The 17874-nt window shown below is 42.0% G+C and overlaps 3 pseudogenes; 2 read left to right on the top strand and 1 right to left on the bottom strand.

Annotated features, from left to right (window-relative positions):
* LOC101553138 (interferon-induced very large GTPase 1-like) overlaps positions 1–12448 on the bottom strand; it is a 34493-nt pseudogene extending 22045 nt beyond the window's left edge.
* A 192-nt stretch (positions 12449–12640) lies between these two features.
* LOC129405578 (putative protein-lysine deacylase ABHD14B) lies at positions 12641–13270 on the top strand (annotated as a pseudogene).
* Positions 13271–17128: 3858 nt separating this feature from the next.
* LOC129405923 (phosphatidylinositol 3-kinase regulatory subunit gamma-like) lies at positions 17129–17756 on the top strand (annotated as a pseudogene).
* Positions 17757–17874: the final 118 nt, after the last annotated feature.

The raw sequence follows: 17874 nt of genomic DNA, 5'->3' as shown, positions 1-17874 counted from the left end.
AAGTTACAAAGGTGATGGAATTGATATTGGATATTGAATGCCTGTAACAAGTCATCACGAACACTTGGTAGACCATGGTATTTAAATAAAGTAGGGGAAAAATAAAATATATAAGCTGGAGAAACCTAAGTATGCAAATGCATGTGTATGTAAAAGTAGACCTGAGAGCAAAAATTTTATGGAAAGGAACTTTAAATACAGTCATAGGCCTAATGGTTGATATAAGGATTTCTGATTGTTTTAATATCGTGACCTATGAAGCATAACTAGACTTTAAATTCCTTTTGTTAAAAGAACATAGGTAATCAGAAGATTGAAGTTTGTTAACTAATATAAGATTAGAAATTGCTTGAATGATCTACTCTGGCATTGAGTTACTGACAGATCAAAAATTAACATAAAGGGAAGTAATTTTGAGTTAAGCAGCAAAAGTTCCACTGGAAATAGACTTAAAAAAGCCTGACTTAAAAAAACCTGCTTCATTTACAGTTGGATAAAACTAATTTACAAGTCTATTTTCTTAAATTACAGCTGGAATTCAGTTCACAGGTGAAGGCATCTTGTGGCGGGGCTGGGAGTATCTTTTTTTAAAAAATTTTTTATTGAATCACCATTTGGAAAGTTACAAAGTTCTCAGGTTTACGTCTCAGTTATGCAATATTCAAACACCCATCCCTTCACAAGTGCCCATATTCCACCACCAAAAACCCCAGTATACCCCCGCCCCACTCCCACCCCCAACTGTATAACTGATGAATTTCACTTCATTTTCTCTTTACCTTGATTACGTTGCATTTCAACACAAAAATCACTATTGTTGTTGGAGTTTACCCCCAAGAAAGACAGCTGGAGAGGTAACCTGTGTTGCCTGCACGCAAGGCAAACACCCTACTATGGCTCTGGGCCCAGGGCCTCTATTTTCTTTGACTCATTTTTTATTTTTTCATTGAATCCCAGTGATATACACATTTACAAAATTGTTCAGAATTGGATTTCAGTCATATAATGTTCCAACACCCATCCCTTCACCACTGTATTTTCCCACCACCACTAGGACCTCTATTTAAGGACACTACTTACTTTCATGGAAGCACTTTTCAATTTTTTCTACACATTTTATCTACATTTAGATTTTCTTGGTTTTAAAGTTTCATCCTCTTCTATACATACTTGCCTCGTTGTAGTTCTTTATGGTCTGGGCCCAGCACACTCTTTATCACTCTGTTTTTCTAATTTATAGAAAATATAAATTAGAAATGGGCTACATAATCTTAGCCCACATACCTGAATTTTCAGCAGATTATATTTCGGTGAGGTCCATCCAAGACTGTGGAGTCTGGCCCAGAGCATGGTGGTGATTTTTGGGTCATGGAAGTAAGTGACTGGCTGCTGGGTGCTCTTCTTGGGTGGGCAACAGACTGACTCTCCCCCCTCCAATTTACTGTTCAGCCTTGCACGGGTCTGAGATTACCCGAGGCTTTTGTCCTCTTTCCAGATTTATATATGGGCCACTGAAGCCAGGCTGATAAGTGAGTTTATAGAACTGAGTCAGAGCTGAATTTTGAGTTTGGCTCCCATACCCAACTTTTGGCCATTTAATTTCTCAGGAAACTTGGTCCCGAGTCGTTGAGGTCCAGCCACAGGCACAGCAGCAATTTTGTGGTGTCAGGGGGCCTAAGGCACCATCAGGCTGCTGATGCACTCTCCTCGAGGGTACATGTTGATCTGCTGGTGGCACTGCACCCCTGCTCTTGTTCATTTTTAGCTCAATAAATTTCTTTAATATGAAGCTATAGGTAAACAAGTAGTTAGGAAAAGTCTTAGACAAATTCATGTACCAGCCCAGGTTGTGCTCCTGCCCGGGGCCGAGTTTTTGCCCAGTTCCCTGGAAAGCCGGTTTTAATCCTTGGTCTTCGGGGGACGGGGATTGAGGGACACTGTGCATAGTGCAGAGCTGAAATGTTCCGCACGCTCTCTCCAAAAATACCAAAAATACTTTACCCAGCTCTACTCTCATTCATAACAGAAGGGAAAACACACAGTTTCACAGATAAACAACAGCTCAGAAACTTCATAGACTCAAAACCACGGTTACAAGAACAACTGAATGGGCTACTTTAAGACAAGACAGGACCCTCAAAATACACCAAACTTTAGCAGATAAACGGGACCAAACCCCATAATGATAATCTTTCTCAATGTCAATGGGTTAAGTGCACCAATTAAAAGACACAGAGTGGCAGAATGAAATAGAAAATTAAACTCAACATTCTGCTGCCTGCAAGAAACACATCTCAACAGTCAGAGCAAATGCAGGCTCAAAGTCAAAACACAGGCTTAAAGTCAAAGGCTGGAAAACAATCCAACAGACGAAGAACTCCCATAAAAAAGCTGGGGTAGCCATCTTAGTGTCAGACCACATTGATTTCAGACTGAAGAAGGTCACAAGAGACAGTAAAGTTCATTTCTTATTGATAAAAGGATCTGTACAACACGAAGAACTAACAATACTAAATATATATGCACCTAATGAAGGACCAGCAAAGTATTTAAAACAACTACTCATAGACTTGAAGAAAGACATCGATAGCAACACAATACTAGTGGGAGACGTCAACACCTCTTTATCATCTCTTAATAGATCAATCAGACTCAAGCTTAGCAAGGACATACAGCATCTGAGGGAAGAAATGGAAGAAAGGGATTTAGTAGATATATACAAGACACTTCATCCTTAAAAAGCTGAATATACATTCTTCTCAAGTGTGCATGGAACATTCTCTAAGATAGACCACATCCTGAGCCACAAAACATACCTCCATGAAATTGAGAAGATAGAGATTGTATCAACGATCTTCTCAGACGAGGATGAGCTGAAATTAGAAATAAATCACACACACAAACAGAAAATGAAATCAAACACCTGGAAATTAAACAGCTTGCTATTGGACAATGAGTGGCTTAGAAAGGAAATCAAAGAGGAAATCAAAAGATTCCTGGAAACTAACGGCAATAAGGACACGGGTTACCAAAACCTATGGGACACAGCAAAAGCTGTGTTAAGAGGAAATTTCATAGCTCTACAAGCATTCCTCAGGAAGGAAGAACAAGCCCACATAGGTAACCTAACCTCACAGCTTAAGAGCTTGGAGAATGACCAACAAGAGGAGCCCAATCCGAACAGGAGGAAGGAAATAATAAAACTCAAAGCAGAAATTAATGAGATGGAAACCAAAAAAACAATGTGAAAGATCAATGAAACCAAGAGCTGGTTCTTTGAAAAAATAAACAAGATCGATAAACCTCTAGCAAGACTCACAAAAAAAAAGGGAGAGAGAAAACCCTAATAAACCGGATTAGAAATGAAAACAAGGACATTACAACAGAAATTACAGAAATTCCTCAGAGATTACTTTGAGAATCTTTATGCCATGAAACATGAAAACCTCGAGGAAATGGATAAATTCCTAGATTCCTATAGCCTCCCATAGCCTCCCAAGGCTGAACCAAGAAGACCTGGAATACCCGAAGAGACCTATCACCATCAAAGAAATTGAAACGGTAATTAAAAGTCTTCCCAAGCACAAAAGTCCTGGCCCAGATGGATTTACTAGTGAATTCTTCCAACCCTTTAAAGAGGACTTACCCCCAATCCTCTTTAAGCTTTTCCAGGAAATTGAAGTATAAAAAACACTTCTAAGCAGTTACTATGAAACAAATATCACCCTGATACCAAAAACAGACAAAGATACAACAAAGAAAGAGAATTACGGACCGATATTCCTGATGGACACAGATGCAAAGATCCTCAACAAAATATTAGCAAATAGAATCCAGTGACTCATCAAAAACATCATACACCATGACCAAGTAGGATTCATCCCAGGGATGCAAGGATGGTTTAACATTAGCAAGTCAATCAACATAATTTATCATATTAATAAAAGAAATAATAAAAACCATATGATCATATCAATAGATGTAGAGAGAGCATTTGACAAGATTCAGCACCCATTTATGATGAAAACTCTCAGCAGAATGGGCATCGAAGGAACTTTCCTCAATATAGTCTAAGCCATCTACCAAAAGCCCACGGCAATTATCATTCTCAATGGGGAAAAAATGAAAGCCTTCCCTCTAAGATTGGACACAAGGCAAGGTTGCCCGCTTTCGCCACTCCTATTTAATATAGTACTGGAAATCCTGGCCATAGCAGTTAGACAAGAAAAAGATATCAAGGGCATATAGATAGGAAAGGAAGAGATCAAGTTATCACTATTTGCAGATGATATGATACTATACTTGGAAAACCCTAAAGACTCTACAGAAAAGCTCCTAGAAACAATAGGTTGATATAGTAAAGTGGCAGGCTACAAAATCAACACCCAAAAGTCCATGGCTTTCTTATATACAAATAATGAAAGAGAAGAAAGAGACAATAAAAAACAATCCCGTTCACAACAGTTCCTCAGAAGATCAAGTACCTTGGAATCAGCTTAACCAAAGAGGTGAAGGACCTATACAAGGAAAATTACAAAACACTACTTCAAGAAATAAAGAAGGACACTAGGAAATGGAGACACATTCCCTGATCATGGATAGGGAGAATTAACATTATCAAAATGGCAATACTGCCCAAAGCACTATACAAATTTAATGTAGTCCCTATCAGGATACCCATGACATTTTTCAAAGAAATGGACAAAACACTCCTGAAATTTATATGGAACAATAAACCCCCACAAATAGCTAAAGCAATCCTTGAATAAAAGAAGATGGATTGTGTCACCTTTCCCAACTTCACAATCTACTACAAAGCCATAGTAATTAAAACAGCACGGTACTGGGATAAAAACAGACCTGCAGACCAATGGAATAGAGTTGAATATCCTGTCACAGACCCCCAACTATATGGCCACTTAATCTTTGACAAAGGAGCAAGAAATGCAAAGTGGAACAAAGAAAGCCTCTTCAACAAGTGGTGCTGGGAAAACTGGATAGCTACCTGCAAAAAAACTCTGACCTCTGCCTAATGCCAGGCACAAAAGTCAGATCAAAGTGGATTAAAGACCTCAATATCAGACATGAATCTATAAGGTTCATAGAAAAAAATGTAAGCAGAACTCTTCATGACATTGAAGCTAAAAGCATCTTTAAGGATGAAACAGCACTGACCATGCAAGTGGAAGCAAACATAAACAAATGGGGTTACATCAAACTAAGAAGCTTCTGCACTTCAAAAGAAACAGTGACCAAAATACAGAAAGAGCCCACAGAATGGGAAAGAATATTTACCCAATACCCATCTGATAAGGGATTAATATCCAGTATATACAAGATACTTTTAGAATTGTATAAGAAAAAAACCTCCAACCCCATCAAAAAATGGGGAGAAGAAATGAACAGAAGTTTCCTCAAAAAAGAAATACAAATGGCCAAAAGGCACATGAAAAAATGCTCCACATCACTAGTCATCAGGGAAATGCAAATCAAAACAACAATGAGATATTATCTCACACCACAGAGAATGGCACACATTCAAAAGAACAAAAGCAACCAGTGCTGGCGTGGATGTGGGGGAAAAGGGACTCTCCTTCACTGTTGGTGGGAATGCCGACTGGTCCAGCCTTTCTGGAAAACAATATGGACAGTCCTTCAAAAATTAGAAATTGAGCTTCCATATGACCCCTCAATACCACTTCTGGGAATATATCTCGAGGATGCAAAAGAGAACAGTAGAAATGACATCTGTACCTATATATTCATTGCAGCACTGTTCATAATAGCCAAAATATGGAAACAACCTGAATGCCCTAAAACAGATGACTGGCTAAAGAAACTTTGGTACATCTACACAATGGAATACTATGCAGCTGTTAGGAGAGATGAAGTAATGAAATTTGCTTATAAATGGATAAACATGGAGAGTATCATGGTAAGTGAAATGAGTCAGAAAGAGAGGGACAAACGTAGAGGGACTGCACTCATTTGTGGAGTTTTGGGTAGCATCACATGAGGCTGACACCCAAGGAGTGTAGATACAAGGGCCAGGGGGATTGCCCCATAGCTGGAAGATCGCTTCATGAGTGGATGGGAGAAGGCAGATGCAATGGAGAAGGGATCACTAAGAAAATGATGGCTAGAGGAACCAGTTGGGATGGGAGATGCATGCTGAAAGTAGATAATGGACCAAATATGGTGACATCTCAGTGTCTGTGTTGCAAGCTATAATGTCCAAAAGTAGAGAGAGAGTATGGAGAATATTGTCTGCCTTAGAGGAAGGGGGAGGGTGGGGAAGGCGGGCTATACCCGGGATATTGGTTGTGGGGAATGTGCACTGGTGGAGTGATGGGTGTTGGATCATTGTGAGATTGTAACCCAAACATAAAAGCTTGTAACTATCTCACGGTGATTCAATAAAATTAAAAAAGAAAAAGAATACTTGTGCCCTTTCTAAATATAGAATTACTATTTATGAAATTTGCTTGGAAATTTTTCCTTCAATAAGGCCTATTTTGTATCTTTACTAGTGGTAATAAAGAAGGATGACAGTCAAAAAAAAGGAAAAGTCTTAGACAAATGGAAATATTGACAGATTAATCATATTAGTCTGCTCAATAAATTACAGAAACTACAATTTTGTTTGTGTCTTGTTGCTATGGGTCTTGTAACTCCCAGTAATCTGTGCCATAAAAAATTTTACTCAGTGGCACAGCAGGTAGGACGTTTGCCTTGCACGTGGCCGACCCAGATTTGATTCTCAGCATCCCATATGGTCCCCTGGGCACCACCAGGGGTAATTCCTGAGTCCAGATCCAGGAGTGACCCCTGTGCATAGCCGGGTATGACCAAAAAGAAAAAAAATTACTCAGCATCACCAGAGAAGCTGGAGCACATGCCTTGCAGGGTTCAATCCATTGTACTAGTAGCATGGCATGGTCCCTCTAACATTGGGTAGGTGACCGGTAGCTTCATTGTCACTGGGCTCAAGCAGCAGTATACCTCAGGGTCCAAGTGCTGAAGTATAGAGTCTATACAGCTGGACCATGTGTATTACCAAGAGTGGTCCCTGGGTCCCTTGAACACTGCTTGGGAGGACCATCACACCCCCCCAAAAAACACCAAAAGAAAGAGGCGCTCTTTTTCTGACCTATATCCTTGGGTCCCTTGGAGTAAAATAGTTTTAAGTCTTCAGTTTGCTTAGACCAGACATGATATTTATGTGCATGTGCAGCTCCATTTTTTTTATAAGCATCACCATTAAAATCACATATCTGGTGGTAATCTATTCTGAGAAAGAAAATATCAGGAGCTGTAATTATTTCTATAGCCTTACTATTAGCACAATGAAACAGGTGGGTAAGGATATTGTCTATGATCTGGTGCTAATACCTCCTGGATATAAATTCTGTTTAATAAATTTCTACATGAGCACAATGGACTTATGTTTTCTTTATTAGATTCTAAGTACCATCTCAGATTGGGGTGACTTATTTATTCTAGAGCCGAAGTTTACATTTATCATTCAAATAAATACTGCTGATTTCCTCATTACATATATGCATATATATGTAAAATGAGAAAACCAGTAAATATACACATATATATAAAGTTAACTCTTTTTGTACTATACAACATGAGCAATAACATTGACCAACATACCAAAGTACTATTACTTCTTTACCAGGTTGTTCCAATAGTCCTTTAGCAATCATTTTATTAATGGAAAGTAGGATATCACTCTTTTGCCAATAAATCTGTGATAGATTCCAGTTCAGTGTTTGCAAATGTGAGTCTTTGCAGTGTCCCACTAGGCCCTTCAGCAGCAGCATCTCTCACCTCTCCCTCCCTTGCTATTTATCTGCAGTTCTTCTGGCCTTCTTGATGGTCTCCTGTCAGCCTTGCCATGCTAGTACCCAGGGACATGGCTCTTGTTTCCTGTTTTATGAACTACTTTCCTCAGAAAGTATATCCAGATTTAACCCTCATTGTGCAGGTAAGTTATTTAAATTCAACAAGTAAGTTATTATCTTCTTCAGAATAACTTATAAAGCACTGTAGATATCTGAGAAGAAAACATATTTCAAAGTTTGATCCAATTACATCCCCAAATAATATTTTATTTTATTTATTTATTTATTTATTTATTTTTTTGCTTTTTGGGTCACACCCAGCGATGCTCAGGGGTTACTCCTGGCTTTGCACTCAGGAATTACTCCAGGCAGTGCTTGGGGGACCATATGGGATGCCGGGGATCGAACCCGGGTCGGCCGCGTGCAAGGCAAACGCCCTACCCGCTGTGCTATCGCTCCGGCCCCTATTCATTTATTTTTAACGTAGGAGTACTGCTATTTATTTAGCCATTGATTAAGGTATTGAGTTGGGCATGAACACCCTCAAATAATATTTTATTTATTTAATTTTTAATGTACAGTACTACTATTTATTCAGCCATCGATTAAGGTGATAGAATTATTCATGAACTCAACATTACTTTTTTAAAATTCAGAATGCTGTTTATTATTATTTTATTATTATTACTATTGTTATTGTTGTTGTTGTACAATGAAGTACAGTTACAATACTTTCCTGTTTGAGTTTCAGTCATACAATGATAAATCCACCAGTGCACAACTTTGACCACCGAGGTCCCCAGTATCCCCCCATCCTGCCCCTTCCCCACCTCTATGGCAGACAATCTCGCCCATACTTTCTTTTGTATTGCTTATTATGAATAGCATAAGATGTTGAGTGGCTATGAGAGTGCTCTGTGCTCCTGGAAATCTAAAATTTGAGATAATTAGGATCTGGAGAAATCTCTGTAGTGAGTTGAGTGGTTTGGAGATTGTTTTATGTGTCTTTTGTCTCATCCTTCTCATCCCCCATCCAGGACCCCATGGGAACTGGACATGAGAAGGACTCGCCCATCCCCTATCCCCTGAGGCCTGGAGTTTGCCATCACTGAACCTGCATGCCTGCATTTCTCACTGGGTTCTGAAGTTGGTGGCCGCCAGGGTTTTTAGGGGGCAGGTGGAAGGACTACAACTGCCCTCATATGAGACATCCCAGTGACGTCAGCCTGGCTTAAAGTCTGGAGGCATTTCTGCAGTGAGCTGCTTCTTTTGGAGATTATTTTGTTTGTCTCTGGATCATGGCCCTTGTTTTCATCTTTTCTAAAAAAATTAACTATTGGCATATGCCCTGTAGGGCGCACCTGCTCGCCCACAGCATGCCACACCAGCCCTAACTGCAGGTTTTGATCTCTTTTGAAATTTATGGGTCTCTGGAATAAGGCCAATAAATGACTTAGCTGAACCAAATGTGTGGAGAAGGACCTTGAGCATGGCTGTGGCTGGGTCCTGGAGGTCTTCAGCTGCCAGGTCTCCCTCTCGGAGAACCTGGTAAGCTACTGACAGTTTTCCTGCCCACATGGGAGAGCCTGGCAAGCTCCCCATGGTGTATTCATATGCCAAATATAGTAACAATAAAGGTTATCATTCCCCTGACCCTGAAAGAGCCTCTACTGTGGCACTGTTGGGAAGAATGAGTAAAGAGATGCTGCTAAAATCTCAGGGCTAGGATGAATGGAGATGTTGATGGGCCCACTTGAGCAAATCCAGGATCAATGGGATGATAGTGATAGTGATAGTGATAGCTGAGCCAGAGGTGGTTTGTGGGTGTGGCTCACACATACCTAACTTTTGGGTGTTTAATTTCTTGGTAAACTTGGCCCCATATAGTTGGGGTCTGACATTGGCAATTTTGGGGTATCAGGAAGTCTGAAGGCAACTGCTAATGCATTTGCCCCACAGGTACAGATTCACCTGCTGGCGGGACCATACCTGCCAAATAATATTTTAATGATAAAGACAATAACAAGATAAATAATAAAAGTGTGGGTTGTTTATTGTATGATTATATGGGATAGCAGGGACTAATCAGGAAGTTTATCTCACTAGTGCTGCATAGGTCAATTTTGGATGCCTGGCTTTAAAGCTCCGTTGCAGGGAGAGCTAAAACTGTGGTTCAGGGTTTGTTGCAAATGTGTAATTAACATGATCAACAATATTTGGGGTCAATAGTCTTGTGATTAATAACCTAAGACAATGAACTTCTATTTTATATTTATTATTTATTTCCGGTTTTGGACCACTCCTGTTAATGCTCAGGGATTATTCCTGACTCTGTACTCAGGATTTGCTCCTGTGGTGCTCAGGGGACCATCCGGATGCCAGGTATCAAACCTGTGTTGGCCGCATATAAGGAAAACACCCTATTATGGCTCTGGCTCCAGGACCTCTATTTTAAAAACACTACTTACCAGCATGGAAGCACTTTTTAATCCTTTACTTACAATTTAATGACATTTAGATTTTTCTAGGCTTTGAAAACTCATCCTATTTATAAAAACTTGAACTTTTGTAGTTCTTTCTGGTCTGGTTCTAGGACCCTCTTTATCTACTCTGAACCAACATCCTAAATTACCTTATTTTCACTCATAACTACATCATTGCTTTCAATTTACCTCTCAAGATTAATATTAGGCACCAAGGCTCACTATAAACCTAAGTGGCTTAGAATGCTAGCTTTGCAAGCCTGTGGTTACTAGTTCAAATCTCTAGAGTCCCTCAAGCACTGAACGTGATGGATGGGAAATACAGCCTGTGGTGAAGATGCCTGTGAGTGCCACAGGGACCCTGAGAAAGTACCACACCAGGTCTTTTGTGCTTCAACTAAGTATGAGACTCAAGGATCATGTGTTGATAATTGCAACTAAAGGGAGTGCACACCACAGTGACGACCATGGAAAGTGCTCAAGCATAGTAACCTGAAGTGTTATACCCAGAGAGCCTCAAATTAAAAAACAAAGAACACTGCAGACTTGAATTTTATAACCCCTCATTATCTTAACAGCAACATAAATGAAGGGAAATGGGAGAGGGGAGAGAATAACTACATCGACAACAACAAAATGGACAAATCAAAAGGAATTCTAGAAGAACTATTAGAATATATGGAATAAGGGATATTTTATAAGGATTTGATTACATGAAAGAGCAATATTGATACATCTGTAATTTGTGGTGGGTTTGAAGTCATCAGGATGGATACTTAGAGACATATGGAAGGAAAATGGTGAACATAAGTCCTTGAGAATAAACCTAAAACTGTTGTTTTCTGTCTTTAATTATACAATCCTACAACTCTGATTATGTGGATGCTCTACAAAATAATTTAGTACTCCTCGGTCTTAATATCAAACTCCAATCTAAAAGCTTGTGGAGAAGTTCTGGTTTGGAGGCAAAAAAAATTGTCATCCAATCCAAAGTCCTATATCTCCAAGAGAATGAGCAACAACATCAATAAGCTCACTAAAGCCCACACCAGCTTTCTGCATATATAAAAGACAGATAGAATTGGATGATTGCTTTACCTCTCCATGCCAAATGCCACACACAACAGGTAACAAATTATAGAGTAAGAAAATTCAAGAAAATTGCTTTCAATTTCCATTAGTGTGTTAGAACATAGAGCAAGTCTATGAAGAGTCTTAAATTCCAGGCCTGTAGCATTAAGTTGATGACGGTATTTGCATTTAAAATGGGCAAATTTTGAGTGACGGTTCAAATGTAAAGATTTAGGCATAGTTCAAGTCTCCTGATTTCAGACCACATATGGTAATCCTAATGAGTATCTATTTGGTATTTAACATCTCAAAGTACTTCCACTTAATCCAGTTTCTGAAGCTAGTCACGTTTAGTAGTGTGTGTGTGTGTGTGTGTGTGTGTGTGTGTGTGTGTGTGTGTGTGCTGTGTGTGTGACTTTAATCCCATCCTGAGACCTTAATACTACATTGTATTTATGGGACACAATTCTGTGGAGATCAAAATTTCCTGCTTTTGCTTTATGTTCATCTGCCATGATGATCACTAAATTACGATCACTGAAAAAACTCCAATTAATTTATTATTTTTTCCACTGGAAATTTTGGTTTACATTGATTTGAGGCAGGTATGTTTCCGGAGGCACATGCCCTGAGGGTATTCTCATTCAACCAGGCTAGAGGTTCATTGTAAGGTATAAGAATGTGAAGAAGCACCACTATCCTGAAGGGGGGCAAGGAGAGAGGCTGGGGTGGGGGGTTGGAGAAATGGTAGCAACCCCTGTGGGCATTGGCAGCGCCTGGCACTCAATTCTGTAGGACCTCAGCGACTACGCGGGTGTATAGTGCTGGGACTGGGCAGTCCTGGCTGGGATGAGGGCGGTTGGAGGACGGGTAAAGGAGCAGCAAGGATACGAACGCGTAGGAACTTCCCTTGTTAAGCTGCTGCAAGTGCTGGGTGAGCCTGTGGCTCAGCATGGCAAGCGTCCCAAGGCCGGAGAGGGGCTTTGGGAATCTCAAGCTGCTGTCGTAAAAACTTGGTCTGGTTGCACCGACTGGCCCCATGACGGCATTTGGCCACCAGAGGGCACCCGGTAGCAGGCCTGGTCCCAGCCCTAGGCCGGGCCACTGCCCGCTTCCCGCTCCAACCCTTTCCCTGCTTCCCTGCCCCAGGCCCCATTCGTCGCCTGCACTCTCCAGTTTCGTATCTGCGCCAGCCCGGCAGCTCCCCAGGCCCTTCACCTCACAGCAGCAGACATGGCGGGCACGGAGGAGCGGCAGGGCACCATCCAGGTCCAAGGCCAGAGCCTGTTCTACAGAGCTTGTGCCAGGCGGCGGACAGGCTGCCCTCTTCTCTGCGCTGCTGTTGCATGGCATCCGCTTCTCCTCCGAGACCTGGCAGGACATGGGCTCGCTGAAAAGGCTGGCCGAGGCTGGGTACCGAGCTGTGGCCATTGACCTGCCAGGCTGGGGAACTCCAAGGAAGCTGTAGCCCCTGCCGCCTTTGGGGAGCTGGTGCCTAGCAGCTTCCTGGCAGCTGTGGTGGATGCCTTGAAACTGGGCCCCCCAGGGGTGATCAGCCCATCACTGAGTGGCGTGAATTCCCAGCCCTTCCTCGCGGCCCCAGGCTCCCAGTTCCGGGGCTATGTGCCTGTATCCCCCATCTGCACTGACAAAAATTGATGCTGCAGCCTATGGCCCTGTGAAGACCTCGGCTCTGATTGTATCTGGAGACAAGGACCCCGTGGGTTCCACCAGTCTTGAGCACCTGAAGCAGCTGCTCAATCACCAAGCATTGTCATGAAGAATGCAAGGCACCCGTATTACCTTGACAACCCGGAGGAGTGGCACACGAAGCTGCTGGGTTTTCTGAAGGGGCTAGCTTGAGGACCAGCCCTGATGAGGGGCTCCCTGGGTCGCTCTCCTCTCTCTCCTGCCTGGGGCTCCTGCGCATCAAGCAACAGGGGTATCTATCTCTCTGCGTTCTGGTGTTGGGGTTCTGTTTCTTCCTCTTTCTCTTGCAGTGACAGACCAAGGAGGTGAAATCAAGAGAAAAAAAAAAAAAACAGACATCAAGGACACAATCTGGTGGAGGGTAAACCATTAATTAGATGAGCTTCTAGAGCTTTCCAGCCTCTTGAACTCCTTCCTCTGCGGGCCTTGCCTCTCTTTCCTACCATGGACCTCCTCTTTGGGTGCTCTGTGGGATACACACACACATCACACCGCAGGCTCTTCTACACCCACGCTCCACCTTCACGTGCAGAACCAAGCGTCTATGATCCCAGAGTCTCCTTTGCTTGGGAGTGACCGCGCAGGTGCACGCATGCGCACACTCACACACGGCTGGCCGGTGCATGCCCCCCAACCACTGTGCACTGTGCTAATGGGAAGGCGGGGACCCATGGGACATCTCTTGCCCCCTTGTGGGAGGCTGTCTTCTGAGTTGAGGAAGTGGCCAGTCCTAGACTCCACTCATCCTCGGGGTGAAGACTGCTTCCAGAATGAATTTACCGCCTCCCTAAAATTGGAGGATGTCCCCTGGCCCTCAAACCTCCCAACCTCTGCCCTCCTTCTGGGTGCTCCACACCTCCCCAGGATATTAGGCTGGGTTTTATCAGCCAAGCTTGTTTCCTGCTCTGGGCTTCTGAGGGGTGGGGGGACAGAGGTGGTTGGTGAAATCAAGTGATGCAATTAGAAAAAAAAAAAAAAGAAGAAGAATGTGAAGAAGCTTCTGACTTGCCATGCTGGAGATTATCTAGACCACCAGGTCCTGCTCTGGACCTCCAGGTATGCACAAGGTCATGTTCAGGGGACCATGTATAAACCTGGATTATGTGCACTAAGTGCTGTATTATCTCCCAGGGCTAAGTTATTTTAAACTTTTACTGCTTTATCAAGTATTTTTTTTTTGCAGTATAGTATTCTATTTGGAAATTTTGAGGAAGTTGTGTTGTGAGGGCGAAATTGATGCCATGGCAAGCTGCAGCTAACATTAAGTCTCAACTATACCTCAGTTTCTATTTCCCTGGAGCAGGACTTGCAGTTTCTGGTAAACTCCCAGTTGAGTAATATGCTGAGTTAAGGAATTGCACAGTTGGGTCTGGCCGATCACGAGGGGCCACTGAACCCTCCTTAGAAACTGTTACTAACCCATTGCCTAATTGCTGACCACCACTGTAATAGGGTCAATGCTCTGAACCCTATATAAACTGCGTGTGACTTGGAGTCCGGGTCCATGTCAAGACTATCCCGCATTGGATGAGACTTCGAGCCTAGCTCGTGCTAGTGGTGGCTCAGGCCAGTAATAAAGTTCCTTCGCTTTTGCATTATCGTGTGTGTGTGGACTTGGTCTCTCTGCAATTGGGGATCTGAAACTCAGGCATGACACCTGGTGTGTTGGCCAGAAACCCTAGTGATTGAGATCCCTCCACATATGATATAGGAACTTTATTCAGGTTTCACCTGTTTAGAAAAACTGGACAGAGCCAGATCTTTCTTCCGTAGGAGGACTGGACCAGGTGTTGCCGGGTTTAAAAAAATTGGGCTGTTCTGGCTCTTTCTTGCGTAGAAAACCCGCCTGGCAGGACGCTAGTCAGGGCGACTAGTGGAAAGGCCTGATCTGGAAGACCGGCAGAGGACCTAGGTGGACAAGCTGGAGGGTCACTGGTCAGTAGTGTGGGAGATGTCCCTGAATCTGGAGCACGCATTGTCAGGAAGTCTTTTATGGCCGTTGTGTATCTGTTGTCTGAGTGTTGCATTCTTGTTCTGTCATTTGTCCTGTTTCTATTGAGTCTTTATGTCTTTGGCCCCCCAATTCACCATCTAGTCATGGGTCAGAATCATTCGACCCCACTTTCCCTTGTGACTGAGCATTTCAGCGATTTCAGGTCCAGGGGCAGCACCCTCTCAGCAGAGGCGAAGAGAGATAAACTAATAACTCTTTGTTGTGCAGAATCGCCAGCTGTCAACGTTAGCTGGCTAGCAGAAGGTACTTTTGATCTGGGGACCATTCTGAAAAGTTAAAGGTGAAGTTTTCCTTCCAGGACTGGGAGGATACCTGAACCAGACCCTTTACATCCTGGTCTGCAGTAACTGGTTGAGAGACCCCCTGCCTGGTTTAAAACAAGAGTGTTGTGACACAGTGCAGAGATTAAAAAAAAAAGTCTACTTCAAAACAAAGTTTTCTCATGCTTTCATAAACATTGACAGTCCAACTGTTTTCTAAGGCTGCTATTTAAAAGTTTGGTGAGTACCAATGGCCTCTTTCTGTGTCTGAAAGCATGTTTGAATTGTGAAATTGTTCAAGTATCTGGTGTAAAAGCCTTACGATTTGAGATTATTAAGATCTTCAATATTAAGTCAAAGAAGGTTTTCCTATGTCTCATAAAATTGATGGTTTGAGGGTTTTCTTATGCTGGTATGTTGATGTATATTTGCATTTGCACTGGATTATTAGAATGTGAGTTGAAATTAATGTGGTACATGAAAACAAGTTTAAAGAGTAATGGGTTAAAATGTGAGTTTCTAAACTTATATAATTGGTTGCAAAATTCATACCCTATCAGTGTTTTATTTAACTTCTGAGATTTCAACTTATATTTCAGGAGCTACTGAAACCACAGAATTGTGCCCTGATAAAAGTTAAAGGTATTGGCCTTTCTTGCTAAGGCTCCAGACCAGCTTTCTTTTACTGAAGGGGAAAAAAGAGTCAATTTTAAAATTCAAGTGGCAACAGGCAGACTGTTTGGCTTTAGTGGTTTCTGAAAGTGGGGAAGTGTGTGAGTGAGGCATAAGGCCCTGAGCCACCCCATCAACTGTGGGCGATGACAAAATGAAAAATAACTATCCCATTTACTGAGTGTTTTAATTCTTTTATATCTGTTTCCCTAGAAATTGAAATCCTAAAGATAAAGCTTCTACTGGAAAGTGAACTTTTGTCAAGTAGATATATGTTAAAAGATCTATCATTGTGAGCTTTGTAAGCCATTTGAATATCTATAGGACTGATGTAATGCTTTTGAAAGAGTACAGCAGAGGTAAATGAGGTAAAGATTAGCATCTTCTTTCCAAATTTCTTGGTAGATCAAGCTATATTTAGTTCAGTAAGATAAGGAAGTAAAACCTGTGAGATGAGACTATAAGGAAGGAACATGAGTGTGTATTTTAAGTAAAATGGATTATGAATGGAGATATCATTAGTTGTAAAAGGGAAAGGAATCTTGTTAAAGTGAAACTGGTTTTGAGGAACAGGATAGAATGAACATAAAGGCCCTTGTATCTATTGTCCTTGTGAGATTGTAACCCAAACATGAAAGCTTGTAACTATCTCCTGGTGATTCAATAAAATTTAAAATTTTTTTAAAAAATGAACATAAAGGAAAGTGTAGAAGTCTTAAGTATGTGAAGAAATGTGTTGTGTAGGTTTGAGGTTGTGTTTTAAGAAAGAAAACTGTGATCAAACTATATTGTTATAAGAAATTCTTGCTCCTGGCAGGCTCCCGAGCTCCAGGCCAATGCCAGGGCCATACCATTAGGACAAGTGGGGCAGGGGGGCAGGGTAAGCGGGAGGACAACTAATGAAGGAGACCAGATCTAGAAAGCGGTGGGAAGAGTTGCAAGCCGAGATGGGGGACAGTCTCCTCGCACCTATGCCCGAGTCCCTGACATGAGCTCCAGGACACCGGAGCGAAATAGAGTAGAAGAGGCGATGGTGATGGTGGTGGAACCCCTGCTTCTAGCGAGATGTACAATCCGGTGTGGAGTATGGACCGTGATGATGCAGACTGGAGGGGGGGAGGTGATGATGTCCTATTGGACAGAACTGATATTTTATATTGAAATGGATCCTCCAGCACTTCCACCAAAGCCACCTAAGCCAATGGCTTCAGCTGTTACAAATGGAGTGAAGGAAAGTTCTCACTTCCTTCAGGATGCAGAATACTGGAAGGGTATTTCAAGGGAGGAAGTAAATGACAAACTACAGGACATGCCAGATGGCACTTTCTTGGTGAGAGATGCCTCAACAAAAATGCAAGGAGATTATACTTTGACTTTGAGGAAGGGAGGCAATAATAAGTTAATAAAGATATATCATCGAGATGGTAAATATAGCTTTTCTGATCCTCTGACATTTAATTCTGTGGTGGAGATCATTAATCACTACCATCATGAATCTCTTGCTCAGTACAATCCCAAACTTGATGTGAAACTCATGTACCCCGTATCCAGATACCAACAGGATCAGTTGGTAAAAGAAGATAACACTGATGCAGTAGGTAAAAAAACGCAAGAGTACCACTCTCAATACCAAGAAAAAAAAAAGAATAGTATCAAATCTGACCTGATCCAGCGGCTCAAGATCTGCGATTAGCACCTTGTGGCCTGGAAACACGGCACAGTGGGCCAAGAGCATGCTTTGATTCCTGGCACCTCACTGTACCCCGAGCAGTGCTGGGAGTAGACCTTCAGTGTGGCCAAAGTCAAACACA

Source organism: Sorex araneus, chromosome 6 (assembly GCF_027595985.1).
Source record: "Sorex araneus isolate mSorAra2 chromosome 6, mSorAra2.pri, whole genome shotgun sequence".
NCBI lineage: Eukaryota > Metazoa > Chordata > Mammalia > Eulipotyphla > Soricidae > Sorex > Sorex araneus.
This window is presented reverse-complemented; position numbering and strand designations above follow the sequence as displayed.